The sequence below is a fragment of the Elgaria multicarinata genome, chromosome 1 (assembly GCF_023053635.1).
Source record: "Elgaria multicarinata webbii isolate HBS135686 ecotype San Diego chromosome 1, rElgMul1.1.pri, whole genome shotgun sequence".
NCBI lineage: Eukaryota > Metazoa > Chordata > Lepidosauria > Squamata > Anguidae > Elgaria > Elgaria multicarinata.
In genome coordinates this window covers 71,132,951-71,155,485 of record NC_086171.1, presented here as the reverse complement: position 1 = coordinate 71,155,485, position 22,535 = coordinate 71,132,951, and the positions used below count along the sequence as shown (strand labels likewise).

General features: G+C 42.5%; 1 protein-coding gene across 5 annotated transcripts in view; it reads left to right on the top strand.

Moving 5' to 3' along the window:
* The first annotated feature begins 14,861 nt into the window (after positions 1 to 14,861).
* The window catches only part of ARPP21 (cAMP regulated phosphoprotein 21), a 246,702-nt gene continuing 239,028 nt past the window's right edge, over positions 14,862 to 22,535 (top strand). For all 5 annotated transcript variants that reach the window (XM_063130022.1, XM_063130056.1, XM_063130046.1 and 2 more), the window contains exon 1: positions 14,862 to 15,006. The gene's annotated coding sequence lies outside the window, so the exon portion shown is untranslated. The remainder of the gene's footprint in view (positions 15,007 to 22,535) is intronic.

Genomic DNA, 22,535 nt, shown 5'->3' with positions numbered 1-22,535 from the left:
CAAGGGAAGAAAAGGGAAAGAGAAAGGCACACCATTCCCCTATGTCAGCCTCCCCCCACCTGGTGCTCTCCAGATGTGTTGGGCTGCAATGCCCATAATTCCCAGCCAGCGTGGCCATTGGGAGCACTACTGTTGCTGCTGGTGGTGCTCACAATGCACTCTCAATGCCAGATCCTGCATTTATGTTCTCAAATCATCTGAAAATGGGATGTGTATAATCGCAAACGTGAGTGGGAGCAGTGGAATTCTTTTCCAGAAAGGTTTGCAAATTCACAAAAATTGCAATCACATCTGAAAAATGCAAGCTTTTACATTTCAGTCAATGGCGGGTGGGGGAAGTGTGCGCGTTTGAAAAATACACAAAGAAATGCACCTTTTCCCCATTCAAAAATGTCCATTTTCCCCATACAAAACATGCATTTCCCCCCATTCAAATGAACCCCCCCCCCCCCCAAAAAAAAGATCAAAAACGAAAATGGGAACAAGCTGGAAACTTCATTTTGGAGAATTTTTGGTGAGAAGAAAATCACAGTTTCTTCCATCTTCATCTACATGTTTTTTGCACCTGTGTGGAACTGTGGGATTCACATAGCCCCAAATGGAAACTACTTTGAGGTTTTACTAATAGCAAATATTCTAATATTACTTATTATTCTTCCCTGCTATTAATTTTAACAGTCATTTCTCAGACATTCTTTTAATCTTGTATGATACTGATTGGCCCATCATGGCATTCTTAGTGGAAGGAATAGAAGCGTTAATGTGGGCATAAATCTGGGGAAACATGAGCGCACAACTAGTGGTTAAGACAGAAGGAAAGGAAATGTGTAGGTTGCATGCAGAGACAACAGAGTAAGGTGCTGGTAGAACAATATCAATCCTGTGCACGCACCACATTTACCTCATGGTGGTTGCCGACAGTATAGACAAATGAGAGGCCAAGAATAACAACTGAAACCATTTCCCACTGAGACCGAAGAACACAGACGACAGGCATTAGCTTGTCTTGGGAATATGTTCTTCTTCCATCTGTGCAACTCCATTAAAGTACCAAGGTCAACAGTATCCAAGGGTGAGATCCACCAAGTGGGGAATTTAATTCAGTATGTGAACTTGAAATTTTAGAAGTCAATGAAAAATGTGCAGGCTTGTGGGGATCTATTAATTTGGGGGGTGGAGCGGAGAAGAATGGCTGAACTTAAGCACTTAAGCTAAAAAGGCACTAGGCCAGCACACTGTTCTGGGAAGCAGTTCCACGAGAATGAATGGGCCTTGCTTCTGCGCAGATGAGCATAGGAACAGGATGTTCAGCACCTAGGGAAAAAGGGGAAAAAAGGCAACTTTTACAGAGATACTGAATATCCATGTTGAAATGGGCGTGAGGGGCCCTACTGAGAACTTTCACTAGCATTTTAATTTGTGCCTTTCCTCCAATTTCTCAGATATTCCTGCAGAGCAAGGACCTTGAAATTTGCCACGGAATTACATTTTTAGTGAAATTAAGTGGCAACTCTAATCCTTCCAGTGAGTGCCATTTCCTGTCAGAGCTGAGCTGTAGGCACCCATTGAATGGGAACCAAGACCTGGACACCAGGAGCCAAGGGGTCAAGACAGGAGTCAGAGTGGTCTGTGTATGTGTGTGAAGCCAGAGACCAATTCAAGCCTCAGAACTGACAACAATATTGCCCAAGGAAAGTCCTAAAATGAATATGAAGCCTTTACAGCCACCCCAGCCTTGAGGATAGCCAATGGCCAGCCTAGACCATATTCCAGTACGACATGGAACCATTTACTGCCTAAGGCAGAGCTTTCCAAACTGTGTGTCGCGACACGTTAGTGTGTCAGCTGCAGTGTGTAGGTGTGTCACGCAAACGTAACGAGAAACCTCTGAGTCTCTGTGAAATAAGCAATACCAACTTGCATGCATTTTTACGCAGCAAAGGTGCCGATTAGTATGGTGCACTAGTATATTCCCCTTCTGTCGTATCCGTGTATGCGCACCACGGTCGAGGGATCATACAGGTATGCATAATCAGGTGAAAACAGCTGATTCCGCGTCACTTCCGGTGACCCGGCTGCACCTGAAGTGACGCATTCGAGAAATTCCATGGGTCCAGTTTTTTGATAGAACACCGTCTCAACTGCTGCTCAAGCGCAGCTCGACAAAATTGGTTCAATGTGAGAAGTCTTGGAAATGTATGTTATTATCTTGCAAATCATATATTTTAAAAAATATAAATGAAAGGTTTTCATGAGATATGTTATGTCCCCATACATTTCGTTATTACAATTTATGTATGTGTCTGTATCTCTTATAAGGGGTTAGTTTAACCTCCGGTTTGCTAGTAAAACTGAATTACTGTGTCGCGAAATGATGCATGTCTAAAAAGTGTGTCACCAACATGAAAAGTTTGGAAAGCTCTGGCCTAAGGAGAGACTCTAACCTGTGGCCCTCCAGACATTGTTGAACTAACATTACCATCATCCTTAAATATTGGCCATGCTGGTTGGTCCAACAACACCTGGAGGGCAACAAGTTCCCCACCCCTGATGTACCCTGGACTTCTATTGGACCACCACACAGAGCAACTGTGAACAGCCCCATTTGTTCCTGGGTCAGTTCTGACAATGCCCATGAGATGGCAGACCTTTAACCAGAACCATGGAAAAGCACCTCTCTTAGGACTAATGTAATGTTCAAAGGGTACCAACTCCAACTTTTGTGAACCGCCCAGAGAGCTCCAGCTATTGGGCAGTATAGAAATGCAATAAATAAATAAACAAATAACAAACAAACAAACTTTAAATCTTCGGTTCAGCCAAGCAATTCTAAAATATAATTCTGTTGAAATGAGAATAAAATAGAAATGTTGCCATGTGAAATCCAATGAAAATGGGGGTGGTGTGGGGGAAGAGAATGGGTTCTGGTTCTGTCCAGTGCTCACATCCACAACAACAGCTAGTCATCTCAAAAATACAAAATGTAATTCAGCTCTGCAAAAATCGATAGGAGCGTAATCCCTGCCATTGCAAGTGGATTGACCTTATAGGCTACTTACTCATATATAATTAACTTCACGTGGATACTGCACATGTCCCTTGCCATCTCCTTTTGATGGTGGACTCTCCATGTAGATGGTCTAGGAAGGGATTCTGTAGATGGTTAGGACCAACTACTGAGCTCAGCAGTGGACTGTATAAGATCAAACTAGCAGTGTGCAATAAAATTGGTACCCCCTAGAGCTCCCACTTTATTGCCTCAGCCATCTTAAGGATAGTATACATTTAAGCCTTTAAATGCCTTTGAAGTACAGCCCAGCAGGCCTTGAGAGGGGGCTGAATTGAACACAGCAAACTCCAGAAAGAGGAGCTCAATTTTAACCATGTGATTTCTAGGAACATGGTCTATAAGTTCTTGTTTCTTGCAGCTAATTGGACTTTTTGAGATCTTCCTGTTTCTAAAGAGGTCTCTAAAAAGCAAATTGTCTTCAGCGCCATTTTTACCTCCTACTAGCAAAGATGGTGCCTCCTCCTCTTGCAGCAGATGGAAGCCCTGTGTGCAGAAGTAGGAAGAAGTGAAGGTGAGCTGCCATCAACACCATCTCCGCTTGCTTCTGCGTCACAACTGGGACTGGTTCTCTCCCTATCCCATAAGACAACTTCAATGCCCTTTTAAAATAAGTGTGGGACAGGAGAGGATGTGAAGGGGGAGTCCTTTTTGCTAGGGATGTGTGTAGAAGCAAAACATGGGCTGATCAAAGGTCTGCAAATTCCACTTCGATGCTCATGTCCATATCCAATGGCCATCTTTGTTTTTTCTTTTCGCATGAAAATTCACACATATTCTTCTGTATATTCTCCCAAAGTATGCATAAATGGTGTACATATTTGAAATATATGCATTCTTCTCCCATTGACTACAGTGTGTTTGTGCATTTTTGAAAAGCACACATTTTTTCATGCACTTTCCCGCCAAAAAAACATACGAATGGTGTTGAATGTTTGTTTGGTCTGCGAATCACGTTGCAAGCTCAGAAATGTACAGACTTTGACTGCAGATTGGGTTCAAGGCTGTATTTCTTTCTAGAGGTGCAAATGGGGTAAATCCTGGTCAAAAACGAAGTAAAACGAATGTCGCATGCATCCCTACTTTTAGCTGTGTTCCTTTTGCTTCTGCTTTGAGAATTGGGGCAGGAGAAAGGCGAAGGAAGCTAGAATGAAGTGTACATTGTGTGGGGGAGACAGCGCTGTGTTTGGGGAGAAAAGGAACAGTAGGGACAAGAAAATGTCAATGAGTAGAAAGGAGTTATTATTTTTAGTTTGTCCTTCTTTGCTCCTCAAGCCATTCCAACCCGATACTGAGTTTGCGAGTGCTTTTGTGACACAGACCAATCTCGATAGAATTGCTGGAAGCCATTTTGATCCCCACAAAGGTGGGATGGTAAACAAACAGATGCAAATAAGTAATGACTCCTAAATAAGGCACATGCAGGCTGCAACATGCGTATTGCTAGAATAGCCCCCCATTGAACACAGTGGTAGTAACTACCAATAGTGGTAGTAACTACCAAGTGAACTTGCATAGGATGACATTGAAAAAGAAGCAAAGTTAACCACGTTCTTCATAAGAAAAATTCCAAAGTCCATATTCAGTCTACAGTCTAGCAATATATGGACCTTCCCTTTATTTAGTATATATATATATATATATATATATATATATATATATATATATATATGCTTCTTATCTAAAATAGATTCCGGAGTGGTGAACATACAAAATAAAATAGTAAAAAAAAGAGAAAAAGATTAAAACAGCATATTAAAATGGATCATTTTAAAACATTTTGCCCCTTTTAAAACGAGTTATTTTGATTTTTGTGTTTCTCAAAAATGTAATTTTTAATGATGGTTTATTCTGTTTTTACTCTTTTATCCTATTTGTTCACTGCTCTGAAATCTTCAGATACAGAGGGGTATATAAATATTACAAATAAATAAATAAATAAATAAATAAATCTTTTCTCCCCTAGTTAAAATACCCCTTTATTTCTAAATCTCATTTCATGGGAAAAGCAGTTGGCAAAACGTGTGTGTGTGTGTGTGTGTGTTTTAAATTATCTTAACCTTGTATCCTTTGCACATATTCCAGTGGACCTAAGAGCATAACTATGCCACTGTGGCTTCAAGTCCTGCAATGTTCTTTCTTTCTTTCTTTTCTAATTCTCTGCTGATTCTCTGCCTGCCGAGGAATATTAATTACTCTCTGTCTCTGAAATCTGTAGGAATGGCACAGTTACTGGCTGAATTTGTTTTCAACTCCAGAAGCTCAAGCGGTTGACAGATGTTCGGAGGATTTCTTCTCTCTCGACCAGGGCTTCATCTGTTCAGAGTTATTCAAAATACAAATACTAGCCTGGCATAAGTGATGTATTCTTGGAACTGGAATGTCAAGTGAGAAATATATTTAGAGAGACAAGTGTTGAGGAAAAAGTTTTAATGCAATCTCAGAAAAAAAGTTTAACCGGGGCTTTAAATCTAAATTTTGTACAGCTCAATAAACTGCGCAAGATGAGAACATAACATGAGGACCTTGAGTGTTATCCAAATTCCCCATTGTGGTCAGATAGCAATAAAACGTCTTGATAAATAAATAAAAAGGCACTTCCAAATCTCCATTTCCCCAGCCTTCCTTTCCGTTGTTAATTAATTAATTTCACTGGAATTAATGTGTTACAGAGCAATGCTTCCCCCTTCTAAGTTTGCATTTTAGTGTGAGTGTGATGGTGGGCCATGCGTCCTCTTTTGTAGAGGACAGTCCTCTCCTTGAAGGCCTGACCAGTCCAAGTCCAGGCTAAAGGTACAGGACCTTCAGAAGGAAGAGCTGGGCTTTGAAGTTGCTCACCAGCAGCACCTGGACAGCAGACTGAGCAAGGCACACAGGTCACCCAGCTACACTCTTCCACACTACGGTGAGATGTGACTGGAATAGGACAGGGCAGCCCTTCAAACAGAGGATGGTCCTCTATAAAAGAGGATGTATGACCACCCTTATTTGACCCTCCACCTGATGTCAATTGTGCTGCTATGTGAACACTATTTATGTAATCACCCCAGAGACCAGTTGTCCATCATCTGGATGTGGAGCCTGAAGAACCAGTTGTGCTGACAGAGGAGGCCTCAGGCATGAGCACTACAGTGGAACCAGAGACCCCCCAAGCCTGAGGAGATGACATCCAGAACCAAGACAGATGCCAGAGACCTCCAAATCAGAGACCTCTTGAACCTCAGTCTGGACCAGAGACTGCAACCCCTGAACTCAGGTCCAGCAGGAACCAGTGCATCCACCTCCAAAGGCCTCACAACCCACAGATCCAGTGCACCAACACAGGCAGTGTGTCTGAAGAGGTGAAAGAGTGGAGCCTGCCACTTGAAGTCCTCTTACTGTTCAAGGTGCAGATAGAAGGAGCTTTGGATGACAAGGCATGAGAGGCTTCTGATCCCAGATCTTCTTACAGCAAAGTTGCTCTTTAGCCCTGTCTTGCTGCCCTGTGGGCTCTTCCTTGGGACCAGAACAGGACAATTCAATAGAACTTCTGGAGACAATGTCCTGTCTGTGCCTGGAACATTAGCCTGGATACAAAGGGCTGCTTGAAGTATGCCCAGGGGCGTGAACAATCCTGGGGCTGTTTGGGACTTTGTTTCCTTTCAACATCAGGACCCAATGCCACTGCCTGGTTTCAAAACCAGTTTGCTGTGGGGCATGATGGGTCGTTGCTCAAGAAGGACATGGTCTAAGCTCCTTTGAGTCTGCAGATGTGGTGTGGTTCTTTGGCTTCTGGCCATGCAGCCTTCAGTGTTCTTCCCATTTCTTTTAACTTGATGGAAAGTCCAGAAGGAATTAACACATTATTTATTTGTACCATCCGCTTGTAGCCACAGCACCCAGGTTCATTAGATAGATTGAAGAGCTGACTCTTGACTTCCGAGGAAGGAAGCAACAATATTTTAAATTAAGCTGTCTACTGGGCCCATATCCTTCTTGTTTGTATCTCTCCCACCTAAGCATAAATAACCAGGAAATAGAAGGCAGGTAGCGTTATAAATTGTCAAACTACACGTGTGCCTCGTGTTCAGCATTTGTTCTCCTCTTCACATATCATCCATTTTAAATTAAACTCCCATCACTCTATAATCCCACTTCTAGAAGATGCTGAACATTTTTCTTTCTTTTTTTCATGCAAGTGTTTACAAGGATACCTGTAATTGAAATGTTCACCAGTTAAGGACCGACATGATTACAGAAGATGCTATTAAGCTTTCAGGGGTTTAAGTTCCCCACCCCACCCATTTTTCACAGAAAACCTGAAAAATGTAGCGTAATAAGGCAAGGAGGGACTGTCCAACTACAGAGTAATAGAATTTGTTGTAGTTTTGCACATGATATGGTCTATATTATACAGTTTCTCATATATGCTTGTGATAATAATGAGCAAAACACTTTTACTATTTAAGATGGCTGCTCAATTTATATTATTATTAATTGTTGTGGCTGTTGTACCATTCATGTATTTTATTTATTTGTTGGATCTGTACCCCATCTTTCTATTAAAAACTGGCATTCAAGGCAGCTTACAGAAACAATGAAAAGTGGTTAATGTAATAAAACAGTACATTAAAATATAATAAACACATAACAATTACCAAATAAAAACAGCAGCGAACCCAACAGATCCACTTGCAGGCCAAAGGCCTTCTTGTATAAAGTGTTCTTTGCTGGACGGGCATGTCAGAATGAGCAAAACTAGACCCCCTTGGGAGGGAGTTCCACAGCCTGGGAATGTACATGGTAGTGTAAAAAATTCAAAAGCCGAAGGCAAGTCCCCAGATAGTTTACAGTCAATTGAGATAGGACACTTGGAGGGGCAGAAACAGAACAAGATAAGGGAGAGAGACACAAAAATAAAGGATGAATGCAAATGCAGTTTACTAAGGGTTCACTGCGGTCACACGGGATTAATTACAATATAGGCAGGATTACAGGATGTAGTCTGCCTGCTCCTGACAGGACCCCTCACCAGAGAAAAAGCACCATCCACATGGTATTCCAGCTGCATCTTCCTCAGCCAGCAGGACGGAAGGCAGAGTTCTTAGCAAGACTCATTTCCCATTTCTGGCAAAAGTAGTGGAAGAGGAGGGGGAAGATGCCTTGAGAAGAGGTCTCTAGGCCAGCCTCCCCCAACCTGGGGCCCTCCAAAAGTTTTGGATCAAGACTCCCAGCATTCCTCACCATTGGCCATGCTGATGTCCAAATATCTGGAGAATACCAAGTTGAGGAAGCCTGGCCTAGAGCAATCTAATCAGGAAAAAAACACAGTTTTGTTTTGTTTTTAAAAAATAGTTATTATTTTACTTTGATTTAAATCATGTATTTAAATCAGTTGTTTTGGACCACAATTACCAGCATTCCTCACCATTGGCCATGCTGGCTGGGGCTGATGGGAGGTTGATGTCCAAAACATCTGGAGGATACCAAGTTGAGGAAGCCTTTTCTAGAGCAGTCTTATCGCCCCCCCCCCCCGTGGCAGTTTTTATTTTACTTTGATTTAAATAATGTATTCACCACGTTTCGACTAAGAGTACTCAAGACAAACCATGGGAAATATGCTTTTTCATGGTCCTTGAAACATCTTCTTGTAGGAAAAATCCCCAAACGTCTGAATCCAATGTGCTGCTTTTAGTGAAGTATTGGTTTTAAATGTTCTAATGAACATTTAAAATAATGTATGATGTTTGCATTTGTGTTGTGCCCCACCTCGATCCAGAGGGAGAGGCGGGTAACAAATAAAATTTATTATTGTTATTGTTGTTATTATTATCATCATCATCTCTAACCCTGCCCCCACAAATTCACTCAAATTTTAAATGTTTGGAGAAATTTCAGTGATAAGTCTAGACAATATGCAGAATCCAGAAAAATTCTTGGCTTCTTTTCCTTTCAGTAAGCACCCTGTGTTTCTGTTTTTATGGTCCTAATTTTTTTATGCTCGGCCATTTGCGTTTTGGTGTTGTTTAAGAGGGGAAAGTTTTCCCGGGGGCCTCTTCTTTATTTCGGACATACGAAGATAGTTCACACAACAGTTCTGGTGGAGGAGGAAAAATGCACTGAAAAGAGCTTTTGGGGTGATGTTAGGTTAGTTCCCAGGGGGTATCAGCCAGAACGAACAACGAGGCTACAGGCTGAATGGATACAGAATCTAAACTTGTGGACGACACTTCTCACCTTTAAAGGCAATCGCAGAAAACAAGAGTGAGAAGGTTTCGTGTGGCAGGGATGAACTTTGCAGAGCTGCCGCTTGTGAATTTACCTCTTCTGTCATCAGCCAGAAGATTTTATCCATAAAGAGCCATTTTATGAGCACAGGACTTGGAGGGTTTAAACACAAAAACATTTGGCCCTTATTATAGCTTGCATTTCCCCCATTTGACACCTCCTGGAATAGCTGGGTTCCAGAATGATCCCTCTGAGCGTGCATTTGCAAATATCAGCTGTTAGTTTGTGCTGCTGCTAAGCATAGGTTTATTAGCTTGAGTGGAGTTTTTTTAAAATGCATCTTACTTTATAGAACTTCTGAAGTAAATCACCCAAAAATCCACATCAGGCTATTTACTTATTTACTTATTTATTTATTAAAGCAGAGCACACCACTGAAATTCACGTAAAGGGGAAAAGGTTCTAGACAAATGGTTGACATGAAATGGGCCACTGTTGTGACTTAACAAGCCAGACAGGCTTACCAAATGAATCTGTGCTTTTGTAGCACATGTTATCTGTGATTTTGCAGCCATGAGAAGGAGGCCAGACATGATATCAGCGTAATCAGTCTGTTAATAGATTCTTTCTGCTGGATTCTGAATCAAAACTTAAAAACAAGGATGAGATTCTCTCTTCCTCTTCTTCCCCCCCTCTCTCTCGTGTGTGTGTGTGTGTGTGTGTGTGTGTGTGTGTGTGTGTATACATAGATCTATATCTATGTCTATCTGACATGTATATATTACTGTCAAGGCTCCTTCTATGTCCTGGACCCCCTGAGCAACTCTTTGCTTCCTTAAGAGTCCCACCTTCCTTCTTTTTACCTTCCCCTTCCCAGTAGTGTGGATTTTAGGCTATAGGTGTGGGGGGAGTGACACTCCAGATAAAACAACTGAACTAAAATAAAGGTATTTAGTCAATACCCAGCAATGGTAGTGATGGCAACACTTCAGGTGGCCACTACCACTGCCCAGCATAGAAGTGGCCACCTGAAGTAGCCACTTCACTCTACCTAATGGTGGCCCTGCCCAGTCTTCCATCCAGGATCTGTGACCTCTGTTTTGTATGAATGAAGAAGAGCCAGCCCCCAAAGTTATGTTTGGATCTTATTATTTTCTATTAATTTCTCAGTATGGAACCCAGGAAGAAGTGGACTTGAATCAATAGAATGTGAACTTGGTAAGGTATGCTATGTGGACACACTGCTATAGATGTATGAAATACTATTTCCCACATGAAGAGAAGCAAGAAATGACAGAAATCCTGGGAGAGCCTGAGGACAGAAGATGTGTAGCTCTGAATTGCTGCACCGTGCGATTTGGAAGCACAGGCTGCTGGAGCTGAACGTCTAGAAGTCTCCAGATTTTCTGGTGCACAAGGTGATTTTGAGGACCTGGATTTCAAAGAGGGGGTGATAGCGGCTAAATAAGACTCCTCCAATTTTCAGGCTGAAGGTTTCTTGCGCTCATTATAAATTGGCACAGGATCTGCTCAAGTGACAACTCCTGGACCCTATTTTAGGATATGTGAAGGTTGAAAATGACTGGGGTTGTTGCATTCTTTTTATTTATTTATTTTAACAGAATTCAGTTTATTCATATTTACTGGCTTTGCACATCACCAAACTGAGCTGCATATTGGTTTCGTTTGTGTTCTGTGGAAGAGCAAAAAACAAAACAAATCCAACAACCCCAAAACATTCCACCCAAACTTTGTTCTCTAGTTCACTATTTATTTATTTATTGCATTTCTATAATGCCCAGGAGGCAGGAGCCAAAGCTAACTGAGCAGTTCACAAAAATTAAAACCATTCAACGTATAAAACAAACAGTATAAAAACATGATATAAAATACAATATAAAAGCACAACCAGGGCTGTAGCTAGACCTAAGGTTTATCCCAGGATTGTCCTGGGGTCAAACCTGTTCATCTAAGTGCCACACAGGGCATCCAGCACTCAGGCAAGGACAAACCCAGTATGATCCTGGGATAAACCTTAGGTCTAGCTATGGCCTGGGATAAAATCAGCAGCAGTGCAGAAATACAAATTTAAAACAGCACAGTTAAAAGAGCAAAGTTAAAATTAAATTTATAGACTGTTAAAATGCTGAGAGAATAAAAAGGTCTTCGCCTGGCATCTGAAAGAATATAGTGTAGATACCAGGCGAACCTCCTTAGGGAGCTCATTCCACAGCCGGGGTGCCACAATTACTGGCTTTTATTTTAAAATTCACTTGCTTCAGCAGGCCCTAATGCCTGCTCTCCTGGTCAATTAACTGGTTGTCATCCAGGTTTTAAAGGCTGAGGCCTTTGCTGGACCAGGCTATATCCCAGGGTGATACCCGGGATCATCCCTGTGCATCCAGATGACGCACAGGGGATCCCGGGCTCAGGCAGGGATCAACCCTCCCTGGCCTCGGGATACTTTGGCCCTGCTTTTTCCATAGTCCCAGGCTGAGCCTTTGACCACGGAAGATGTAGTCCATTTCCGCGGCTTTACCCCGGCTCCGCGCACGGGGCACAGCGCTCCCCAGGAGCACTGTGCCCATCGGGGGAAGGGTGGGGGGAGCAGGGAAATAATTTTTAATAATAATAATAATAATAATAATAATAATAATAATAATAATAATAATTTTTGTTGCTTGTGCACAGCCAGCCCTTTAAAAGTTTAAAAAATGGCTGGCGCGACGCCTCTCTTGTTGAGGTCGCCTTGCCTGATGTGTAAACAAGGGCAGGAGCTTGCGTTATTCACAATGTGAGATCACCCCTCCTCCATCCTGCATTATCCTGTAGAGCTAAGGCCTGAGTTTATGCTTGTTTCAAACTGGGTGGACTTTTGAGATGGGATTGACTAGTCTCAATCTCAAGGCTATGCATGATTTTTAGGAAGTTTTTAACAATGTATATTGTGTTTTGATTCAGGGTTTGTTGTTGTTCCCTGCCTCATGGAGAGGCGGGCAAGAAATAAAATTATTATTATTATTATTATTATTATTATTATTATTATTATTATTAAATAGGCTCATTGTGCGCCACTCAGCAGCTGTATATAGGCTTTCTCACACAGCTGCTAATGTGTGTGCTACATTCTGGATTTGTGGTAAAGCTATTCACATATCCTGTTAGTTATTTCCTATTGGATTGAAAAACAAAAGGGCCATGAGAGCAATGAATATAAATAGACCATTATCAGCTTTTGAAAGAATTTTGATGATGACAAAAGATCAAGGATTAATGTCAGCAATGTTTAAATTAATATTAGATAATGTGAATAATTCAGTAAAACAAAGTTGGGAAAGAGAATTTAAAGTTCAAATAACAGAAACACAATGGGATTATATTTGTAATAGTCCAAAGCATCAATTGGGGGATGTTTTATCAAGGGAAAACACTATACAAATGGTATTATACACTGGTAAAATTAACTAAAATGTATGCAAACACATTCGACTTATGCTGAAAATGTAGAAGGATAAGAAGTACATTTGCCCACATTTGGTGGGAATGCACTCAGGTTAATATTGACTGGATGTAGTCCAGGGTATCAGTGATAAGAGATATTTATTTATTTATTTATTCATTTATTTATACATTTAAATCCCACCCTACATCACAAGGAGCTCAGGGCAGCATACAGATAAAATCATACATATAAAATAGAACAATAAATATACAGTTCTAAAACAAATCAGTATATTAAAACCAATATGAAATTTTAAAATGGTAAAATCCAATTCCAACAAGACAGTGTGCAGGCTGGTGGATTTAGCCATCAAAGACTTTGTTAAAAAGCCATGTCTTAAACTGGCACCAAAATGAAGCCAGTGCCAGCACCAGCCAGGCCTCCAGGGGGAGGACATTTCATACCTGGGGTGCCACAACAGAGAAAGTCCTCTCCTATGTCCCACCATAGCATATATCTCGCGTTGGTGGGGCACGGAGAAAGGCTCCTCCGACAGATCTCAGGTAGGCAGATATAGGAAGAAGTGCTCCCTCAGGTATCGAGGTCCAAAGCCGTTTAGTAATGCTGTTGGGAGCTATAGATGGACATTTTAGGAAAGCTTACATAGCATTGGTTGTCTGTATGTTACTGTTGGTCAATGGAGGAGGAAAATTTTGAATATTATGTTGATGAGCAAGATCACTGTGTATAAGCAGCTCTGTGTATACGCAACTCAAAGAGTCCTTTTTTTTTTTTTTTTGAGAAACTGGTTGTTACTTATTTACGGCTGCCATTTTCAGAAAAAGCCCCTTTACCTAAATGAACGAGTGGCCATTTCCCACCAAATGGAGGTTCTGTGAGGGTGCTGGCAGCTGCATGCCTGCAGGCCAGCCAATGGCTCATGCCCTGCACTGAACAGGGTAGGGTGGCTGGTGGAGGTCCAGAAAGTGGTGTGCGAGGTGGACCTGGGTAAGTTCAACCATCTTTAGTTGCAGTGTAAATGTATGCATGTCTACTCAAAAGTGATTTCCACTGTGTTTAATAGGGTCATTCTTAGGGTGACCATATGAAAAGGAGGACAGGGTTCCTGTATCTTTAACAGTTGTATAGACAAGGGAATTTCAGTAGGTGTCATTTGTATGCATGCCGCACCTGGTGAAATTCCCTCTTCATCACAACAGTTAAAGCTGCAGGAGCTATACTAGAGTGACCAGATTTAAAAGAGGGCAGGGCACCTGCAGCTTTAATTGGTGTGATGAAGAGGAAATTTCACCAGGTTCCCCATATATACAAACAACACCTGCTGAAATTCCTTTTTCAATACAGCAGTTAAAGATACAGAAGCCCTGTTCTACTTTTCATATGGATTGCAGCTTCAGTGCTTGCAAATCAGTGGGACCAAATCTTGGATTGTTGTGGGGGAATGGGTGTTTGTGAAAAGACTGACAATATGCTCTTGCAACCAAGGTTCAGGGGCTGTCCTGAGGTGTGTTGTGAGCGAGTAATTCAGGGACTGCACAATCCCCTGGAGTGCTACAAAAATAATAATCAGCATTTGGGAGCTTTTGCACACCCCTATTTGAGCTGTGATTAGTCTCCAAGACATGAGAAAAAAAAATACATAAGATATGGAGGTGCAGTTGAGCAAGGAGAGAACTCTGAGTAAACAGATGAACCTTTTCTGCTTGCTCACGAAATAAGCTTGTAAATTACTGAGTAGATTTCCAACTGAGCCAAGCAGACTATAGCCAGCACTATTGCAGGCTATTTGTATTACAGTAACAAAATAAATATTACATATAAAGGTTTAAATTGAAACAATATGGGTCTTACCTTTTTTAAAAAACACACATGTATAAAATCTGTGTCTATCTTTCTCTGTGTGAAGCTATTTGATATTGACTTCCCCATTCTTTTTCAACTAGATCTTTCATTGGTTAATATTAGCCGAACAGCTGATTGTCAAAAGTTTACAACTGAGGACAGGTGCTAGATCAACACAGCGTCTGGAATCTGGTAGGCCCTGTCCTTGCCTCCTTGGCTCAGACCCTCACTATTATATCAAGAAGGGCCTTTGCAACTTTGCTGAGGCGTCCTTCCCTGAAAATTTCCGTCTGGATTGCCGAGGGAACACACACCGTTCATGGTGCTTGCTAAAAAGCTTTCAGCTGGGAAAAGGAAGTAATAACTCTTCCAAGGACTGGAAACCAGCAAAATCTCTTGATGGAACTAATGCTGTCTTCTTAGAAAAGTAAGGAAACTGTTGTTAATAGACAACTCTTTTATACAGAGCTAGTTTCTGAAAGAAAAATGCCAATGTGTTGCTGATGCAATTATTTCAGTATGGATTCTTGTTTAGTAGCACAGTGAATTCAGTTTATTCTTTGAAAAACCACATTGTCTTCAACGGCTTTGTGTTTATTGTCTACTATTCTGTCTATTAAGGCACATTAAATTCTCATTTTAGAATGTAACTTCCTTTTTCTATCTCAATGTTGACTATGCGGTGATCAGACATGTAATAACCATTGAGGGAAGTATACAATTTTTGTTAAAAAAAATAATCAAACCTGGGCAAGGATCTACACTACTGCTTATACCGGTTTATAATGGTTTTGACAACTGTTCAGGCCCAGGACACATTACAAATACCGTTTTCATACCATTTTTAAAGTATTATATCCTGCTTGGTATAAATCACCCCTAGCTGTTTGAACTACAGGGAGGGTGAGCTGTTCCTCTTTTGGATTTCAGGCATGTCTTTTCAGGACTAATTGGCTTGAAATCTTTCAGTGCATTTAAAATCTCAACCTATGAGAGAGACTCTAGAAAGCTCCTTGTAGTGAAAGTAAAAAAATAAACAAAAAAAGATAGGGATGGGTGAGAATTCAGTCAGAGTTTGGATAAGAATTCACCCAAATTTGCAAATTTCTTCTTAAGTTGGGATGGAAAGATCTTCAGGGTTTGTTTGTTTTTGTTTTAAAATGTGAATGTGGCAGAAAGGGAGACTGCTGGATTTATCCATCTCTAGTGAGGGTATGCCAGACCAGCGGAAGCTGGTGAATCCACTCCGGGTTTCAGTCAGAACTCTAAAGGAGCTATCTAAAGTGTGAAGCACCATGAATAGCTCCTTGAGCGTTCTGATTGATTCAGACTAAAACCCGGAGTGGATTTACCAATAACAGCTTCCACTGCTCAAGATGTCTTGGACTACAACTCCAATCATTCTCACCCAGCGTGGCTTTGGGCAAGCCTCCCTGGGGAGGGCATTCCACAGGCAGAGTGCCACCCTTACTTGCAGGCAGCCTCATAAACCTAGTATATGAATAAGAGAGCCGTTTTAAAAAACAAACTCAAACGCTAGACATCAAGGCAGGGGACCTGAAAAGATCCATGGGAACAACAAGAGGGGGATGCCATGATATGTCCTCAAATCAGAAGAGAAAATGTTCTCAGGTCCGGAAAAAACTTTTGTTATGCCCAACACATTTTAGAATGCACTTTCCTTCCTCAGGGCCATTTATCTTTTTCCAAACATGTCACAAAGAACACATTTTTGAGCATTTTTAAGACAGAATGAGCATTGGAAGTAAGTTTTGTGACACGTTTGGAGAAAGAGAAGTGGTCCCTGTGAAAGGAAGTCCTTTCTGAAAAATGTTGGGCATAACCGAAGTTTTTTTTTCAGGCGCTCGAGAATATTTTTCTCTTCTGCTTTGGGACTGAAAAGATCCCAAACAACTAGGTGGGGGGAGGGAGGCATGAGGATTTTTCAGCTCCAGGCAGGAATGGCAGCTGAGACAGGCCTTGAGCAGCTATATCAGGGCTTGAAAAGCTTCATCAAAAGTGTGATATGTGGATGTATATACATATGTGGATGTATATGTAGAAACCCTGTTTTTCAACGGTACCAGTTCTGGCAGTTTCCTTATAATTGCAACAGCAATGACCTCAGAAACAAACATCTTAGCTATCCAACATAAAAGCGACACAATCTGAGCCTTCCAGTCTCACCAAAAATGTAAATGCCTTATTCATGGAAGTAATGACTACATGCCATCAAGCTAGGCTCATGGGAAGCCCAGAAGCCTAGTATAGCACAGTAGTTGTGGCACGACTTCCAGTTGTTTTCATGTTTAGATTTTGCTCCTGCCCAATTGCTCATAAAACGTTTACTAAAGAGCACACTGCCAGCTATTACATCTGCCCTGAAGCCCAGGGTGCCACATAGAGCGCACCCTAGATTACAAGATCGACAGAGGCAGCAGAAAGCATATTATGACAAGCACACAGCACCTCTTCCACCTTTGCAAGTAGGAGATAGGGTCAGGTTGAAAACAGTTTTAGGTTGGATGCCAGCATCAGTAGCTGTGAACCGCCCAGAGAGCTTCGGCTATTGGGCGGTATAAAAATGTAATAAATAAATATAAATAAATAAATAAATAAATAAATAGCTCAGAAAAGAAGAGAGCCACGCTCATATGTAGTTGAGACTCCCCAAGGTCAAACTTATAGAAGGAACAGGGGGCACCTCAGGAGGGATTGCTTTTCCCCTGTGGGTGCAACCAATGTGGATCTAGGGGTTGCAGAGGAGCTGGCATCCCCTGAGGCAGTGGTCTTGCCAGAAGGACCTCAAGGTGAGCTGGAGCTTTCGTCAGATGGAACAGCAGATGGAATTGAACGGACACGGAGTGGGCGAGAAGTGAGACTACCAGCAAAGTTTAAGGACTATGTTATGGGATAGTGGTGAAGAGCTGAGATTGACGAGTTAAGATTTAATTGAACAAAAGTTATTGTTTTTATGGAGAAGAGGGGATGTGATATGTGGATGTATGTACCTTTAAGAGGCCTGTAGCAGCTAGTCTCCAGGTCCTCATCGAAGGCCTGGGCGGGGCCTCTGTTTCAGCCACTTGGTGGTGTGGGCCTTGCTACAGGGTTTTGGAGTGTCACTGTTCTAGGAGGTTTTAGTAATAAAGGAATCCAGCAAGGAAAAGACTCTGAAGTTATTGCCTGGTAGTCTAGGGGCAAGTGGCAGGCTGAGCAGGTAAGCTCACCCGTATGGTCCCTATGCCTGAGGGATACTACAAAAAGGAGAGCTTGAAAACCTGCAGCACAATCCTAATGCAGCTAAAGCACACACATGCTCAATGGGCTTTACTCCGAGGAAAGCATATACAGGGTTGCAGTCTGAATCCAAAGCTGCACTGTGAAAAAGAGTATGATAGAGTAATCTACAGGCTGCATGCAGCCCTTGTGTGGCCTGCTAGCCTTGGCCCACAAATCCTGCCACCGCCACCCCTATAGGCCATATGTGGTCCTTCCACACAACCAGAGCAAATCTAGGCTACGGACAGCCTGCCAGCCAGCTGTTCGGCAGGCCAATTCTGCAGGGAAACTGGACAGATGGACACAAATAGGGTAGCTTTCAAGATCTGCCTTCTCTCATTCTTAAATGAAATTATATCACTTAAAGCATTGAGAGGTTTTTCTGAGTTCTGAAGAGCTGAAGATTTGGATCAGCTAAGCCTTACAAGAAATTGTAGCCCGTCTATTTTCCTTTGAGTCTGTAGCTAAATTCTAAATTTAAACGGCAGATTAAATTAAGTCTGACGGTGGATCAGACTCCGGGTCTAGCTGCAGCAGCTGTGTCATCTGATTTGGCAATCTCATCCTAGGAATGCAAAGTGCCACATGCCCTTTTCAGACTAGGCTCAGTTGACACACCTGGCTGCCATTGCAAAAGCACACTGTCGAGTGGCCACAGGTGTCGATGTACAGATTCTACGATGTAGGGATGAGCTGTGAAAGCCCCGAAAAAATGGCATGAATGAGAGCCATGATGACAAAACATGCTAAGAAGATAGCAGGAGAACTGGTTCCTGAGAGGGTTTGATTACAAGGAGAGAAGAAGGGGGTAGAATTTAAACTCACACAATCTATCACAAGTCTACTATGGTACTGCCAGCAAGGGAGCTGTCCAGCATGGAGCACAGGAAGAGAGATGTTGTTTCAGCAGTGGCTAGACTCCAACTGAGCAGCTTTACAGCTGATGTTACTACCCCACATCTGGTTTGTCATTAGAGCCCTTCTTCCTCCTCATGAGTAGGGCTCAAGAATATTTGACGTGCAGCCAGATGAGAACTACATCTCCAACTCTACACCTCCATCCAACATGCTGCTGCCTTTACTTCTGAGGTCCTGAAATGACGCTCATGTGTCTGGAGTGGGATGATGGGATCAGTCTGGACACTTTGGTTCTTACAACACTGTGGCCTCCTTGAGTGGGACATCTTATGGGGTGGTGGCATCAGAAGGGCTATTGGCATCGTCTGACTCCCCTTGACCCCCACAAATCCTTAGGGCCAGAAATAGTCTCTTCCTCCTCTAAGGTCTCAGTCAGTTCCAGGGTGGTTCTACCAGGAAGGTGATGGGACATGACAAGCAAAACCAAGAAACCAATAATAATAATAAAAACCTTTTGTAACATACCAAAGAGAAATCAATTTATCAAAGGATAACACAAAGCAATTCAAAGTATTTATCTATTCATTCCTTTTATATCCCACCTTTCCTACAAGGTGCTTGAGGCAACTGACACAGATCTCCCCCTCTCCCTTCTGTCATTCTATCCACTCTGTGAGGTAGGTTAGGCTGAGACGTAGTGATTGGACCACAATGATCTTCATGGCAGAGTCAGGATTCGAACCTGAGTTGTCCTAGTCCGACATACCAACCTCTGCATCAGGCTGGCTATATAAAGACTTCAGGAATGTGTGGTCTATCCAGTGTTCTGCACTGGGTGTCAGATGTAACACTCTTTGCCTGCTGGACAGAAGTCATGGGTGTGCGCTTGCTGCAATGCACTCCTGGCTCTCAGAGAACAAGTTTGTACTCTTTGGCTAAAATGACTGACCTGGGGAAACTGCTACAGGCAGAAAAATCTTTTAGGGCATTGTAGAGAAGTCTCATCCTGTGATAACAGCACTTCAGTTATTGTAAGAGGCTTGGAGCAGGAGGGCATCATACTAGGAAAATGGGAAATTCTCGCTTGGAAGGGATTCACCTCTGAAGGGATGCATCGTTATCCCCTTACACCGAGGATGCATCTGTAGGGTCAGACACTGATGAATTCTTCTTCTTCTTCTTCTTCTTCTTCTTCTTCTTCTTCTTCTTATTATTATTATTATTATTATTATTATTTATTTATATAGCACCATCAATGTACATGGTGCTGTACAGAGTAAAACAGTAAATAGCAAGGCCCTGCCGCATAGGCTTACAATCTTATTTATTTATTTATTTGTTTATTTATTACATTTATATACCGGCCCATAGCCAAAGCTCTCTGGGCAGTTTACAAAAGTTAAAATCAGTAAACATTAAAAAAGTATACAAAATTTAAAACCATCAAAAACATAAAAACAACAGTATAGTGAGAGATCTGACTATTTTGAAGGTAAGTCCCCTCCCTGTGTTCATCATGTGAAGTGTGTCCACAAGATGAAATGGACAGTGAAGCAGCATTACTGGTCCAGTTCCTAACATCACATGGCTCTCCGCCCTGACGACTCTACATTGAGTGAGGACATCTGCAGGGTAACAGCCTAGGTGTGGAAATCCCTTGGACGTGCTTCCATATAGGAGCTGGAACTCTGGTTGTGCAGGACTCTGGCTCCTCTTGAGGTCTGTGCATGAAGGGTTTCTCTCTCCAGATGGGATGGGGGCAGGGCCTGGAACATGTCCCCACTGTCCTTTTAATCATATGGATCCCCTTCATGTGTGAAGGAGGCTACAGAGAGATGGCTTTGACTGACTGACTGACTGACTGACTGACTGACTGACTGACTGGGGCAAGGTCTGCAAACTTTGTGTACTATCTAGATAGGCTGATAGTATAACAGAAGAGAAGCAGCAACATTCACAGATATCGTTGTAAGGTCCTGGAACCTACATCATCTTCTTCAACCTTTACTACAGTAAAAGGTTGAAGAAGATGATGGCCAACAAGGAGGGCCAGCACTGCCATGCAGCAGGGTGAAGAGTCCTGCTTCAGGTGACAAGGTGATGGTGGTAGTGGAGAAACTGAAAACAGGAACTGGTGTTTGAATGGTGCATCAAGACAGACATTGGTCCTAGCAGGGAAGAGCGCCATTTGAACAGCAAAATGTCTTAGGTTGACACTGCCACCAAGAGAGCATTTTCCAAAAATGCTCTTTGTTCCATGCACAGGGCCAACTAGAAGTATTGAAATCTCAAAGTCTGCCCATAATTTGTATGGAAGTGCAGAGTGATGTCCATTGGGGGCAATAAATAAATAAATAAATATCCTAAGCAGTATATACACGGATGGGGCTTGAGCTGGCTGTGACAAGGGATGGAGATCTTGAGGCTGTAATAGATAGCTCAATGAAAATGTCAACTCGATGTGTGGCGGCAGTGAAAAAAGCAAAGTAAATGTTGGGGAATTATTAGGAAAGGGATTGAAAATAAAACTGGCAGAATTCTTTAAGTGTGCTTGCTGTGGTGCTATTGCTTTTATGAGGGTCTGTGGGTTTATCTGTACAGCCTTTTAAAATTCGGTTATGTTAGATTTGATTTGTTTGAGCACAGGGCTGGCCCTACCATGAGGCAGCTGGGAGAAGCAATGAGATGTTTGAGGACAGAGCTGTGCATGCCACATGGCTTGTCCTACACCTCCAGAGCTAGCCTTCTGGCATCAGGTGCAGCAGAAGATATTGTCCCATCACCAGTATCGAAGTAAGATTCAACTGCTAGTCCAGTTGGCTTCTGTATGTGGAATTTGGAGCAGCAAAGGGAGGGGTGCCATCTTGTACTTTGCCTCAGGCAGGAAAATGATTTGGGCAGGCCTTGTTTGGGTACCCAATTCAGAGTGGATTTGTCGGTCAATGGCTATTAGCCATAATGGCCAAATGGAGCCGCCATGTTTGGAAGTACTATACCACTGACATACCACTTGGTGAAAGGGCAGAGAGCAAAGGAGGGCTGTTGTGTTCGTGACCTCCTCTGGGGTTCTCAGAAGCACCTGTCTGGTCATTGTTGGAAAGAGCATGCTGGTCTAGTTCAGGGGTGGGCAGATGTTTGGGCCTACGACTTCCCTCACCATTGGTGACACGGTCTGATGGAAACATCTGGATGGCCACAAGATGGATCCTTGGTCTGATGCAACAGGGTGAACCACTGATGCTAAGAGTGTCCTAGAGGGCATCCCAAATCCCTCATTGCTGTGCTTGAATTGTGCTTTCCCCTACCCCTGGTGGGTGAACTTTGTGTAGGTTCTGGATTTCCTTTAGAGTTGCATCCAATTTCACCAAAAGCACAATCCTGAGTCAAAAGTGGAGGTTGGTGATTGTACATCAAGTATTTCGAGGAAAGCTAATAATACTAAGCAAACAAAATGTCAGGGAGGGGATTTCTTGCCCTCATAGGCTACTCTGCAGGAGAGGGGTCAAGCCTCTTTCAGCCCAAGGGTCAAATTCAATTTCAGAGAAGCTCTTGGGGGCTGCATTCCAGTGGTGGGCAGGGCTAAAGGCAAAAGGGGTGGGGCCTAAATTCTCAAAATACAAGCGTATTTAGCTGAAAGCTCTTACTGCCAGTGACTAAGCCTTAGGAGAGGCATTTCAACCTTTTAGAATGGGACGAACACTGGCAAAAGCCAGGAAACCACGAAATGATAGGTTGTTGTGGAAAAAGGGAAGGGGCCAGAGAGAGGTTGCCAGGTCAAGAACCCAGGTGGGCCAGATTTAGCTCACAGGGCCATGATTT